The following is a 12,500-nucleotide window of genomic DNA, read 5'->3' as shown; positions in this document are numbered from 1 at the left end:
GCCATCCTTGGACGTTTGAGCCTTTATAGCCAAAATCCTAATGTTTAAAAATCCTTTTGTGAGCCCTTTGAGCCAACATTTTAAAACCAAATAATTCTTTCAATCATTTTATAAACCAGGGGCATTTATGCACCTGAACTACGTCATGACCTGATCCCCAATTCTTCGGGGGTACGTAGGCAACCTGATCAACTCAGGTTCGGTCAAAACCTTTGGGATAAAAGCTAAGTCATCCCCCTTTCAAAATTTTGAAGCTAAAAAGCTAAACCATTCTTTGTAAACCCCAAAACGAACTACGCGGATCTGATCCTCCATTTTTGGGGTACGTAGGTAGTCTGGCAAGACCAGATTCGGTCCAAATCGTTTGAACTTCCGATATCCAACCCTTTTGAACCCGAGCCTACCTATAAAGTTCTTCTGGTGAAACGAGCAAAGGTTCAAGGCAATTGAAAACAAAAACAGAAAGAAATGAAAAGAACGAGAGTCTGAAGACCCACTAGGTTGAAAACCCGAAAGGGCGGCCTAGATAAAGTCATGTACTTGCTAAGTCTATAATCAAAGGAGCCGGCTTATGCAAAATGAGGGTAACGGTCTGATGGATTGAAAATTGAAGAGGCAATCCAGTCAGAGGCAAAGACTTTCCAAAAAGTGAGCTGATAAGACATGGAAGGAGTTCCTCGATTATGAAGAATTCTGAAGTTTGAGTAGTATGAGAATTTCAGGCAAAAAACTGAAGCAAATGGTTTGCTAAACCAGAAACCTGGAATGCAATAATGAGGAGTTCCCAGCAGAGGAGACTCGAAGAAATGAAAAAGCAATCACTACACTGGGCAGGATTTTGGAATCCAAGTAGTGTCAGTGAGATTTACTTTGACACCCTTTCTAAACTAGGGGCATTAAAACTGAGCAATCCAAAGGGGGTAATAACCATGACAAAAATCCTAATGGAGGAAATTAGTGCCTCTTGACATGGTTTTTGAAATTATTCTGAGAGCGGCTAGCCTTACCATTTAAAAATACACATAAGGTCTAAGGGTGAATCAAAAGTGAGTCGAGTCCCTTGAATAATGTACATCTTCTTTGATAGAGTCCTTGAAAGTCTGTTCCTCATTCATATTTGTTTTCCTTCAAGGTCCAAGTCATCTGGCACTGGAATAATGGGTGTATACTTTCTGAATTGATAAAAATGAATAGACCCTGGTTTAAGTACCAGAGAAAAGCGAGAAATATCTTGTTCAGAAATGTTGAAGATGTCAAATTTCAAGCAGAAGGTGGTGGAAAGAGCGAACCTCAAATAGTGGTCAATGAAAGGAGAAGTCTTTGAGCTTAGCCATTATCCCATCTTTATTCCAAAGAAAGAACCTATACAAACCCAAATTTTCCTACCTATCCTGGTTTTACTTTCCTTGGGACTCTTGTTATGGAAGTACAAAACACTAGGGGCATCTTTTATGACTTGCGTCATAAAAGATATCAAGAAAAAAAAAAAGGCAATCAGTGTCAATGTCTTCATTAAGTTGAGATAAGAGATGTAAGAGTATATCTCGAACCAAACTTCTAAACTCCTTAGACGAGTCCACTCTCCTGAAGAGTCAACTTCCCAAGAAAAATCAATTTCCTCAGTGGAGTCTAGAATTTGCTCCCCAGCCTTCAAACCTCAGCATAATACTTTTTACCTGTTAAAGAAGGGTCAATACCTGGGATTTTCTTCAAGTTTCTTGAGTTTTATCTTCAGCAAAGATCATGCATTTTCAATCATTCTTGGCGAAGAATGACTTATTCACCTTGTGAAATCGATCAAAGTTGGTCATTTCTTCAATCATTTCAATGAATTTTCCTTTCATTTTAAAAAAAAAAATATTTCTGCCTTTGGCTCCGCGATTTGGAGTTTGGTCATTTCTTTCACCATTTGAAAGATTTTAAAAGTTGTTTTCGCTAATGGCCCCGCGATTTGGAGTTTGGTCATTTCTTTCACCATTTGAAAGATTTTAAAAGTTGTTTTCGCCAATGGCTCCGCGATTTGGAGTTTGGTCTTTTCTTTCACCATTTGAAAGATTTTAAAAGCTGTTTTTGCCAATGGCTCCGCGATTTGGAGTTTGGTCATTTCTTTCACCATTTGAAAGATTTTAAAAGTTGTTTTCGCCAATGGCTCCGCGATTTGGAGTTTAGTCTTTTCTTTCACCATTTGAAAGATTTTAAAAGTTGTTTTCGCCAATGGCTCCGCGATTTGGAGTTTGGTCTTTTCTTTCACCATTTGAAAGATTTTAAAAGCTGTTTTCGCCAATGGCTCCGCGATTTGGAGTTTGGTCATTTCTTTCACCATTTGAAAGATTTTAAAAGTTGTTTTCGCCAATGGCTCCGCGATTTGGAGTTTGGTCTTTTCTTTCACCATTTGAAAGATTTTAAAAGTTGTTTTCGCCAATGGCTCCGCGATTTGGAGTTTGGTCTTTTCTTTCACCATTTGAAAGATTTTAAAAGCTGTTTTCGCCAATGGCTCCGCGATTTGGAGTTTGGTCATTTCTTTCACCATTTGAAAGATTTTAAAAGCTGTTTTTGCCAATGGCTCCGCGATTTGGAGTTTGGTCATTTCTTTCACCATTTGAAAGATTTTAAAAGCTGTTTTCGCCAATGGCTCCGTGATTTGGAGTTTGGTCATTTCTTTCACCATTTGAAAGATTTTAAAAGTTGTTTTCGCCAATGGCTCCGCGATTTGGAGTTTGGTCTTTTCTTTCACCATTTGAAAGATTTTAAAAGTTGTTTTCGCCAATGGCTCCGTGATTTGGAGTTTGGTCCTTTCTTTCACCATTTGAAAGATTTTAAAAGATGTTTTTGCCAATGGCTCCGCGATTTGGAGTTTGGTCATTTCTTTCACCATTTGAAAGATTTTAAAAGCTGTTTTCGCCAATGGCTCCGTGATTTGGAGTTTGGTCATTTCTTTCACCATTTGAAAGATTTTAAAAGCTGTTTTCGCCAATGGCTCCGCGATTTGGAGTTTGGTCATTTCTTTCACCACTTGAAAGATTTTAAAAAAAAAAAATGTTTTCGAGGCATTCAAAGTCCGTTCTCACACGGCATTCAAGGCATTCAAAGTCCGTTTTCACACGGCATTCAAGTATTTCAAAGTCCGTTTTCACACGGCATTCAAGTATTTCAAAGTCCGTTTTCACACGGCATTCAAGTATTCCAAGTCCATTTTCACATGGCATTCCAAGTCCGTTTCTACACGGCATTCAAGACCGTTTTCACACGGCATCCAGATTCATTTTCTCTTCAAATTTCAAGATCATTCATAATCAAATCTATCCTTTAATGTTTTGCAAGAGAGGCTATCTCGTCAATATGTACTGAGTTAAGAGTTGGAGAGAGGCTATCTCACCAGCGTTTGCAGAGTCAGAGTCCGGCGAAAGGCTATTTCACCGTGTTATCTTGTGGATATCATTTTCAAAAATTAAAAATCAAAAATTTTAAACTCTTTAATTTTGGGCCAGTCAAAATGTGTTGTCTGTTCAGCTTTGACATTCGCGCGACAAGCACGCTCTGCCAAAGAAGGGCATCTGTAGACACCCCATTTTGACCGTGCCCTAAGCACTCCAATTTTGTGTAAATCCCCATCAAATGATTGAGTTAGGGTCCTAAATTTCACCCTAAGCTAAAGTAGGATCCTACCAAGCTCCCTGTAAAATTTCATCGAAATCCGAGCGCGTTTGCCTGGCGAACAAGTCAAGCAATGTCGTGATGCAAGTTCGCAGAAAGGGGAGTGAATTATTCTAGGGGGGGCTGTCCAAGTAAGCTGATAGGGGTGGAAAAATTTTCATTTTCCTCTTATATAAGAGCAGCTCGTTCGTTTAAAAAAAAAAAAAAAAAAAAAACAGAGAAAATTCGCAGAGAGAAGTTTTCCCCAAATTTCAAAACCCAATCCTTTCTTCTTCTCCGATCTCCTCTTCTCCGGCAAATCCACCTCCTCCGGTGAGCTTGGGTTCTTGCCAACCTTTCTTCACTTCACCACCGGCTAGTCCACCGATTTTCATCTCCTCCTTCTTCTCCGCCGGAATTCTACCGGAATCCGATGCTACTGCCATCAAAATCATCATCATCATCTTGTTTTCATGTCACTCAAGCCCCAAATCCCAAATCTAAGCCCTAATTCCTCATTCGAAACCCTAATTTCTCTTCTTCTCCGGCCTAATTCCGATCCGATCCAAACCCTAATTCCCCGTCGTGAATCATCTTCTCCGGCAAGCTTGACCGGATTTCGGCCAATTATTATCGACGGTTAGTTTTTCTTCTTCCTTCTTAGTTAGCCTCTGCTGCTATTTCCCTCCTTTTATAGCTTAGAAACCCTAGATCTGCATAGATCTGTGAGATTGAGGGATCGGATTTTATTTTATTTTTAAAATCCAGAGAAAGAGAGAGAGAGAGAGAGAGAGAGAGAGAGAGAGAGAGAGAGAGAGCTAAGGTTTTAGGATTTCATCATCTCTGTTTTTCTTCTCCGGCGAATTTGGCCGAATTCCGGTCAACCTTCCGGCCATTCTTGCTTCAGATCTGCAAGCGATCTACAAATTGCATGCTCGTATCACGCTATGGCTAGCTCAGATCTGATGTTTGGAAAGCTTCAGTGATATAAGGAGAGATCGAGAGATTGAGAGAAAAGAAAAGAGCAAGAAAGGAATTGTATAGAAGAGGGATCCACTCGTCTACTCTTACCTGGATCCGGAGCATCTGCTGCACGATCTATCCGTTATTTGCACCTTCTTCAACCTCGAACCTCATTTATTTTTTTAATATAGAAAACCTGCAAACCCTAACCCATTTTCCGAGCGGAATTTCTTAGATTCCAATGTGTTTTCCCTCAGATCCATCGGCCTCAAATTCCATCTCGATCTGACCCCATTTTTTTTGTATTCAAACCCTCGTTTGATACCTTTTAATTCATAAGATCTAAAAATATCTCTCACTGATTCGAACCTTGCTCATCCAATTCCACAGAAATATCACTATCTTCCTCATGTTCTCTCATAGATCTAGAGCATTTTCTGATTTAAAATTTCTAGATCGGACCTTGTTCGTTGAATTTTTGGCAAATTCTGCAAGTCTCAGACACATTACGTCCGGGTGAGCTACTTCAGCAGGTTCAGGTAACATTTCTAACCCTACTTGAATTACTGAAATCTTCATGGTTGTTTGCCTTGATTTTCCGATATTATGGCATTAATTCATGAATTTGAATTTGACTCTTGAGTATAATTTGGGGTTTAACATCTGAGGTGAATGGATCATGAGATTAGTTGTGTTAAATTGAGAATGGAAATTAGGTGATAATTTTTACCCCATGTTGCGGGCATAAAAATGGATGAATCACCTAATTTCATGTTAATTTTCTGCTTCTAGAGTAACCAGAGATTTCATAAGCTTGATTTTTTTTTATATATATGTACATGTCGGTTATTCTCTCGTTAAATTCATCAATTATTTTCCTTGTCATGCATTGTTTTCTTTAGTTGATTTCTCTTGTGTTAAAAACCATTGATTCTAATATAGACTGAGTGTAATGGTACATCCATTGATTTTATTTTGTTCTAGTGCATTGGTCAATAGTGTAGCTGTTTTCATTGTTAGGGTGTAGTCTGCATAAATCTGTTTTTTTTTTATATATAGTAATTTGGGGCATTAGAATTTGAAAGGAAAAATAATTTCTATGAGGTTTTAAAGTGATGAAACCCCAAATTTTGAACCCATGCTATAGTCGACCCTCTACAATGAAATGTGAAATTCAATCTTATCACCTGTTTTAATCGAAGTTCCATTGAGAAGTTGTTTCAAGAATATTTGATGATTGTAGAAGTTTTCTACAGTATCCACTTAGTATACTTCCTTGGTTTGGATGACTACTCATGTTTAAATTTTAGTCAATTTGTCCCCTTCCATTTCCATCAGACAATAAAGTAGTCACTAGAAGTTGTCATAGCTCTGATATTTTGTGTTCAAGTATGAATTTGTGATTATATGGAATAGCTTAATCGAGTATTTGATATGTTAGGATGATATTTTCTGAGTTTTTCTTTTAATACTTGAAGTTTGCGAATGTTCAGGGTACTTTTAGGGTACATGTATAATGAAAGCTTATTAATCCTCTCTTGTTTGTATATCAAGGTTTATTAAATATCTGTTGGAAATTTAATACTTCTCTTTCATACTAAGCTTTGAGTTAGGGTTCGAAGACGGTAATAAATGGATTGTTCAGGTGAGATTATCTCAAAGCTTATTATACTTGTCTCTCTTTTATTGAATTGTTTAATAGGAAGAAGGAGATCAGATGACTATTCTGTTCGATATTATCGACATGAGTACTGTCTGATCTCAAGGCGGGATTAGAAATATTATCATGTGTATATGATATCAGATGATTACTTTGGCATCATCTGATTTCATTGGAGTCCCCGTATTGGGGTTTGTGGTTGGTTTAGAAGTGTTTGATATGTTTTATTTTACTTTATTAGGCTATCCAGCGGCTGGTCTGGACTAATTAATGATGTTTGCTTTAGATTGTGTATTGTTTTCTTATTGAAAATTCTTCTTTGCTTAGCACTTGATTTATTTTTATAAAAATAGAGTGAAATTTGCAATTATCTGGCAGTTTTTTCTTCTCTCTTTGATAGACTAACACAGTCTTATGGATTGCTGTTAATTCTCTTTAGATATTAGACTCCCCTTTTTTTTTGTAAGGCGATGAAGGCGCTAGCCTAAGCCCATCCTTAGGGGACTCTCTTAGTCCGAGTAGCCCTTCCCTCGTTTGTTTTTAAGACATGCCCAGTCTTTTGAGATACCCTTAAATTTTGTCATTTAAAGCCTCAATTTAGGGAGACAGGCTATGTCTCAGACAGAGAAAGTTGTATCCTTTAGAGACAAGCTTTGTCTCATTAGTGAGTCCATCCTTAGGGGACTTGCTCAGTCCAAGTTGCATACCTCTCCTTTGTATATAGGAGACTTGCCTAGTCTCATTCTCTTACTAACCCTCCTCTTTGTGCGTCGTTTGGTTTTGGGAGAACACCCTACTCGGCTTGGCTTCATACCCCTATCCTATATGGGTATCTGGTTGCACATTTGTTGCACCCTAGGGCTAGGTAGCTGTCCGGCCCGGCTGGGTGTTTTACTTAAACCAAATATGCACAAGGTCTTTTTTTCCTTGTTCGCATTTTTTTTTCTCTATCCTACCTATATGTCTAGGAGACTTGCCCAGTCTCATTCTATTAGCATCCTCCTCTTTGTGTATCATTTGGTTTTGGGAGAACATCCTACTCGGCTTGGCTTCATACCCCTATCCTATATGGGTATCTGGTTGCACATTTGTTGCACCCTAGGGCTAGGTAGCTGTCCGGCCCGGCTGGATGTTTTACCTTTGCTAAATATGCACAAGGTCTTTCCTTATTACTTGTTGAGCTTTATCTTAGTTTGATTAGTCCATTAGCACAAGAATCCGTCTTTAATCTAGAGAGTCAATCCTCTTGTTCAGGAATCAAATTCTATCATCATAGGGGTTAGGATTCTATTCTACCTCTTATCAAATCATGTGTTTTTCTATCCACTCTCGCAAGGTATAGGATGCTGTCCAACCCTTGCAGAGTTGTGTTTCTGTTCTTTTCCCCCGCAAAGTATAGGATGCTGTCCAACCTTTGCGGGATATTCGGGAGTCTGTCCTCCCCTTATGATGATAGGATTTGTTCCCTTTGAGTCAAAAATACTTAATAACAATAAAAACATCTAAAAAACCAAAAATCTCAAAAATCTTGAGTCATTAGGAGTAGTTAGGAAATCTATTTCGAACTACGTTGGCTTGATCCTCTTCCACGAGGTACGTAGTGCAGCTTGAGATTCTTATCTCAGGTCCAGCCAAACCTTTGTAAATAAATCATTTACCCATTTTAAGAAAAAATACCAAAAATCTTCAAAACTTTGTTTTAACAAGATCTTCCTCTAGAGTTAGTAGTTTGTCCTAGATAAAGAGTTTTAGAGTTTTGAGTTTGTTTTTGATGTGTTGTGTGGTTTGTTTGTGTTTGTGTTAGAGTTAGGAGTTTGTCCTAGAGTTATAGGAGCGCCTCCGTCCGGTCAGTTGGCGATCCACATCGCCAATTGATGACTAGGTCTAAGATGCGATAGATCCTACTGTTTTCCTTAGGATATACAGCCTAGCTACACATAGATTATAGGAACCACCTGCATTAGCTTAGAGCTAACCTGCATTTAGTTAGGGCATATAGGGTGTCCTAAAATCTACAATCCATTAGAATTTAAATAATCACACAAGAAGCTTTAAAAACTAGTCTGGTTTTTTAGATCGAGTCTAGGATAGAGGTCTAGATGTCTTAGGCATCATAGCTTAGAATAGGTGCGAAGAACTACGTTGCCTTGATTCTCGTGGAGGCGGGGATACGTAGGCTTCTTTGGATGAACATCAGATCATCTAAAGACTCGGGCCTAGGTATAGATTAGAGTCTTAGGGTTGTATGGTATTGAGTCATTTTCTATGTTTTGCAGTGTTTTCTTACTTTATTGCGCAGACCTTATACTTTTTTGGTGTGTCATGCATGTGTTTGTTCATCAGAACTTAGACACCCATTAGGCATGTCATTTATAACCTAGCTATGCTTAGGTGACATATGTTTCTTTTATTTTATCTTGTGTGCCTTTGATTTCATCTCCGAGACATGCATGATTAGATAGACGTCTTCTCGGAGATATTCATTCCCATTTCATGTGATTTTCGCCCAAAACTCTTCAAAATTATTAAGTAAATGGCATAAGAGACCAGGTGTTTACACTTGGGCGGATGAGGTGCTCTTTAGACCTTCCGAATTCGTAACCAGGCACGAACCTTATTTTATATCTCTGGTTATCCGTTGCAACAGAGCATAGTGTGGGATCCAGGGCCTACTTCCCTGGATGGCGACTCTTCTTTGTATAAGGTATGCCTCGAATCTGGGCTAGTCCCCGAATCGAGAGGTATCTCACCTTTGTATCGCCACTCATGCTGTGAGGGCACATTTCTTTCGAGAGTTCCTTGGTAGAGCTCTCCATTCACGTGGATGATCCATTAGAGACCTTAGCGCGTGGGGCACACGTCCCTCACCGCCGCCTCTCTCGGATCGGGGTCCACAGCGTCGCACTGAACGTGCGTTTCAGTTCGCATCGACGTTCTAGAACCAAAGATTGTTCGAAAAAAGTGGTAGATAGCCGAAAAAAGTGACACGAGTGCAACACGAGGACTTCCCAGGAGGTCACCCATCCTAGTACTTCTCTCGCCCAAGCACGCTTAACTTCGGAATTCTGATGGGATCCAGTGCATTTGTGCTGGTATGATCGCACCCAGCATGCCTCTCCATTGTCAAAGTAATAAAGAGATTCCATTCGCATTGTCGTACGAAGTCCGTTTAAGTGAAAGTGCGAAAAAATCCTGCTAAATGGCATCGGGTGGACGATCCGAGCATGTCGGGAAGCCGGATGACTGCCAGGGCTGTTATTGCGCGATGAATCTTCCCGAGTGCCCCCGAATCAATATATGAATCGCCACGATCTGACGGGCGGATCAAAAGTTATCGTCGGAATGATAGTTGTGCACAAAGGGTAGCTCACTGCCAGTAAACACCTTACGACCGGATTCCTGACTCGCATCTACTAGTACACTCATCCGCTATAGCCGGTACCTCACTGAATCTAAACAAACCGTTGCTATATTTTGACCGTAAATGAAATGTCAGAACGAATTCCGTTTATCGAATCAAACGACACTATCACCCCGCCATAATAAAGACCGGACGTATTTGAATTAACCATCCGGAAGAAAACAAAAAGATCCGAACCGAAACCTAGGAGGCGTCGCGCTGAACGTGCGTTTCAGTTCGCATCGACGTTCTAGAACCGAAAGATTGTTCGAAAAAAGTGGTTGATAGCCGAAAAAAGTTACACGAGTGCAACACGAGGACTTCCCAGGAGGTCACCCATCCTAGTACTACTCTCGCCCAAGCACGCTTAACTTCGGAGTTCTGATTGGATCCAGTGCATTTGTGCTGATATGATCGCACCCAGCATGCCTCTCCATTGTCAAAGTAATAAAGAGTTTCCATTCGCATTGTCGTACGAAATCCGTTTAAATGAAAGTGCAAAAAAATCCTGCTAGATGACATAGGATGGACGATCCGAGCATGTCGGGAAGCCGGATGACCGCCAGGGCTGTCATCGCGCGATGAATCTTCCCGAGTACCCCCGAATCAATATATGAATCGCCACGATCTGTCGGGCGGATCAAAAGTTATCGTCGGAACGATATTTGTGCACCAAGGGTAGCTCACGGCCAGTAAACACCTTCCGACCGGATTCCTGACTCGCATCCACTAGTACACTCATCCGCTATAGCCGGTACCTCACTGAATCTAAATAAACCCTTGCTATATTTTGACCGTAAATGAAATGTCAGAACGAATTCCGTTTATCGAATCAAACGACACTATCACCCCGCCATAATAAAGACCGGACGTATTTGAATTAACCATCCGGAAGAAAACAAAAAGATCCGAACCGAAACCTAGGAGGCGTCGCGCTGAACGTGCGTTTCAGTTCGCATCGACGTTCTAGAACCGAAAGATTGTTCGAAAAAAGTGGTTGATAGCCGAAAAAAGTTACAGGAGTGCAACACGAGGACTTCCCAGGAGGTCACCCATCCTAGTACTACTCTCGCCCAAGCACGCTTGACTTCGGAGTTCTGATGGGATCCAGTGCATTTGTGCTGGTATGATCGCACCCAGCATGCCTCTCCATTGTCAAAGTAATAAAGAGTTTCCATTCGCATTGTCGTACGAAATCCGTTTAAATGAAAGTGCGAAAAAATCCTGCTAGATGACATAGGATGGACGATCCGAGCATGTCGGGAAGCCGGATGACCGCCAGGGCTGTCATCGCGCGATGAATCTTCCCGAGTACCCCCGAATCAATATATGAATCGCCACGATCTGTCGGGCGGATCAAAAGTTATCGTCGGAACGATATTTGTGCACCAAGGGTAGCTCACGGCCAGTAAACACCTTCCGACCGGATTCCTGACTCGCATCCACTAGTACACTCATCCGCTATAGCCGGTACCTCACTGAATCTAAATAAACCCTTGCTATATTTTGACCGTAAATGAAATGTCAGAACGAATTCCGTTTATCGAATCAAACGACACTATCACCCCGCCATAATAAAGACCGGACGTATTTGAATTAACCATCCGGAAGAAAACAAAAAGATCCGAACCGAAACCTAGGAGGCGTCGCGCTGAACGTGCGTTTCAGTTCGCATCGACGTTCTAGAACCGAAAGATGGTTCGAAAAAAGTGGTTGATAGCCGAAAAAAGTTACAGGAGTGCAACACGAGGACTTCCCAGGAGATCACCCATCCTAGTACTACTCTCGCCCAAGCACGCTTAACTTCGGAGTTCTGATGGGATCCAGTGCATTTGTGCTGGTATGATCGCACCCAGCATGCCTCTCCATTGTCAAAGTAATAAAGAGTTTCCATTCGCATTGTCGTACGAAATCCGTTTAAATGAAAGTGCGAAAAAATCCTGCTAGATGACATCGGATGGACTATCCGAGCATGTCGGGAAGCCGGATGACCGCCAAGGCTGTCATCGCGCGATAAATCTTCCCGAGTACCCCCGAATCAATATAAGAATCGCCACAATCTGACGGGCGGATCAAAATTTATCGTCGGAACAATATTTGTGCACCAAGGGTAGCTCACGGCCAGTAAACACCTTCCGACCGGATTCCTGACTCGCATCCACTAGTACACTCATCCGCTATAGCTGGTACCTCACTGAATCTAAACAAACCCCTGCTATATTTTGACCATAAATGGAATGTCAGAACGAATTCCGTTTATCGAATCAAACGACACTATCACCCCGCCATAATAAAGATCGGACGTATTTGAATTCACCATCCGGAAGAAAATAAAAAGATCCGAACCGAAAGCTAGGAGGCGTCGCACTGAACGTCCGTTTCAATTCGCATCGACGTTCCAGAACCGAAAAGATTTTTCGAAAAAAGTGGTAGATAACTGAAAAAATTGACAGGAGTGCAACACGAGGACTTCCCAAGAGGTCACTCATCCTAGTACTACTCTCGCCCAAGCACGCTTAACTTCGGAGTTCTGATGGTATCCAGTGCATTTGTGCTGCTATGATTGCACCCAGAATGTCTCCCCACTGTCAAAGTAATAAAGAGATTCCATTCGCATTGTCGTACGAAATCCGTTTAAATGAAAGTGCGAAAAAATCCTGCTAGATGACATAGGATGGACGATCCGAGCATGTCGGGAAGCCGGATGACCGCCAGGGTTGTCATCGCGCGATGAATCTTCCCGAGTACCCCCGAATCAATATATGAATCGCCACGATCTGTCGGGCGGATCAAAAGTTATCGTCGGAACGATATTTGTGCACCAAGGGTAGCTCACGGCCAGTA

At 41.1% G+C, this 12,500-nt stretch overlaps 5 non-coding genes across 5 annotated transcripts; all 5 read right to left on the bottom strand.

Annotated features, from left to right (window-relative positions):
• Positions 1–9,243: 9,243 nt before the first annotated feature.
• On the bottom strand, positions 9,244–9,362 carry LOC143874620 (5S ribosomal RNA). Its single transcript, XR_013249294.1, has one exon. It is a non-coding gene; the product is annotated as a 5S ribosomal RNA (ribosomal RNA).
• A 597-nt stretch (positions 9,363–9,959) lies between these two features.
• LOC143874928 (5S ribosomal RNA) lies at positions 9,960–10,078 on the bottom strand. Its single transcript, XR_013249598.1, has one exon. It is a non-coding gene; the product is annotated as a 5S ribosomal RNA (ribosomal RNA).
• Positions 10,079–10,675: 597 nt separating this feature from the next.
• Positions 10,676–10,794, bottom strand: LOC143873474 (5S ribosomal RNA). The gene has a single exon (XR_013248182.1). It is a non-coding gene; the product is annotated as a 5S ribosomal RNA (ribosomal RNA).
• A 597-nt stretch (positions 10,795–11,391) lies between these two features.
• Positions 11,392–11,510, bottom strand: LOC143873697 (5S ribosomal RNA). Its single transcript, XR_013248400.1, has one exon. It is a non-coding gene; the product is annotated as a 5S ribosomal RNA (ribosomal RNA).
• Positions 11,511–12,108: 598 nt separating this feature from the next.
• LOC143875229 (5S ribosomal RNA) lies at positions 12,109–12,227 on the bottom strand. Its single transcript, XR_013249886.1, has one exon. It is a non-coding gene; the product is annotated as a 5S ribosomal RNA (ribosomal RNA).
• Between the last annotated feature and the right edge of the window lie 273 nt (positions 12,228–12,500).

The sequence above is a fragment of the Tasmannia lanceolata genome, unplaced genomic scaffold (assembly GCF_043159265.1).
Source record: "Tasmannia lanceolata isolate RefF3 unplaced genomic scaffold, GAP_Taslan_0.1 ptg000003l, whole genome shotgun sequence".
In the NCBI taxonomy this organism is placed as follows: Eukaryota; Viridiplantae; Streptophyta; class Magnoliopsida; order Canellales; family Winteraceae; genus Tasmannia; species Tasmannia lanceolata.
This window is presented reverse-complemented; position numbering and strand designations above follow the sequence as displayed.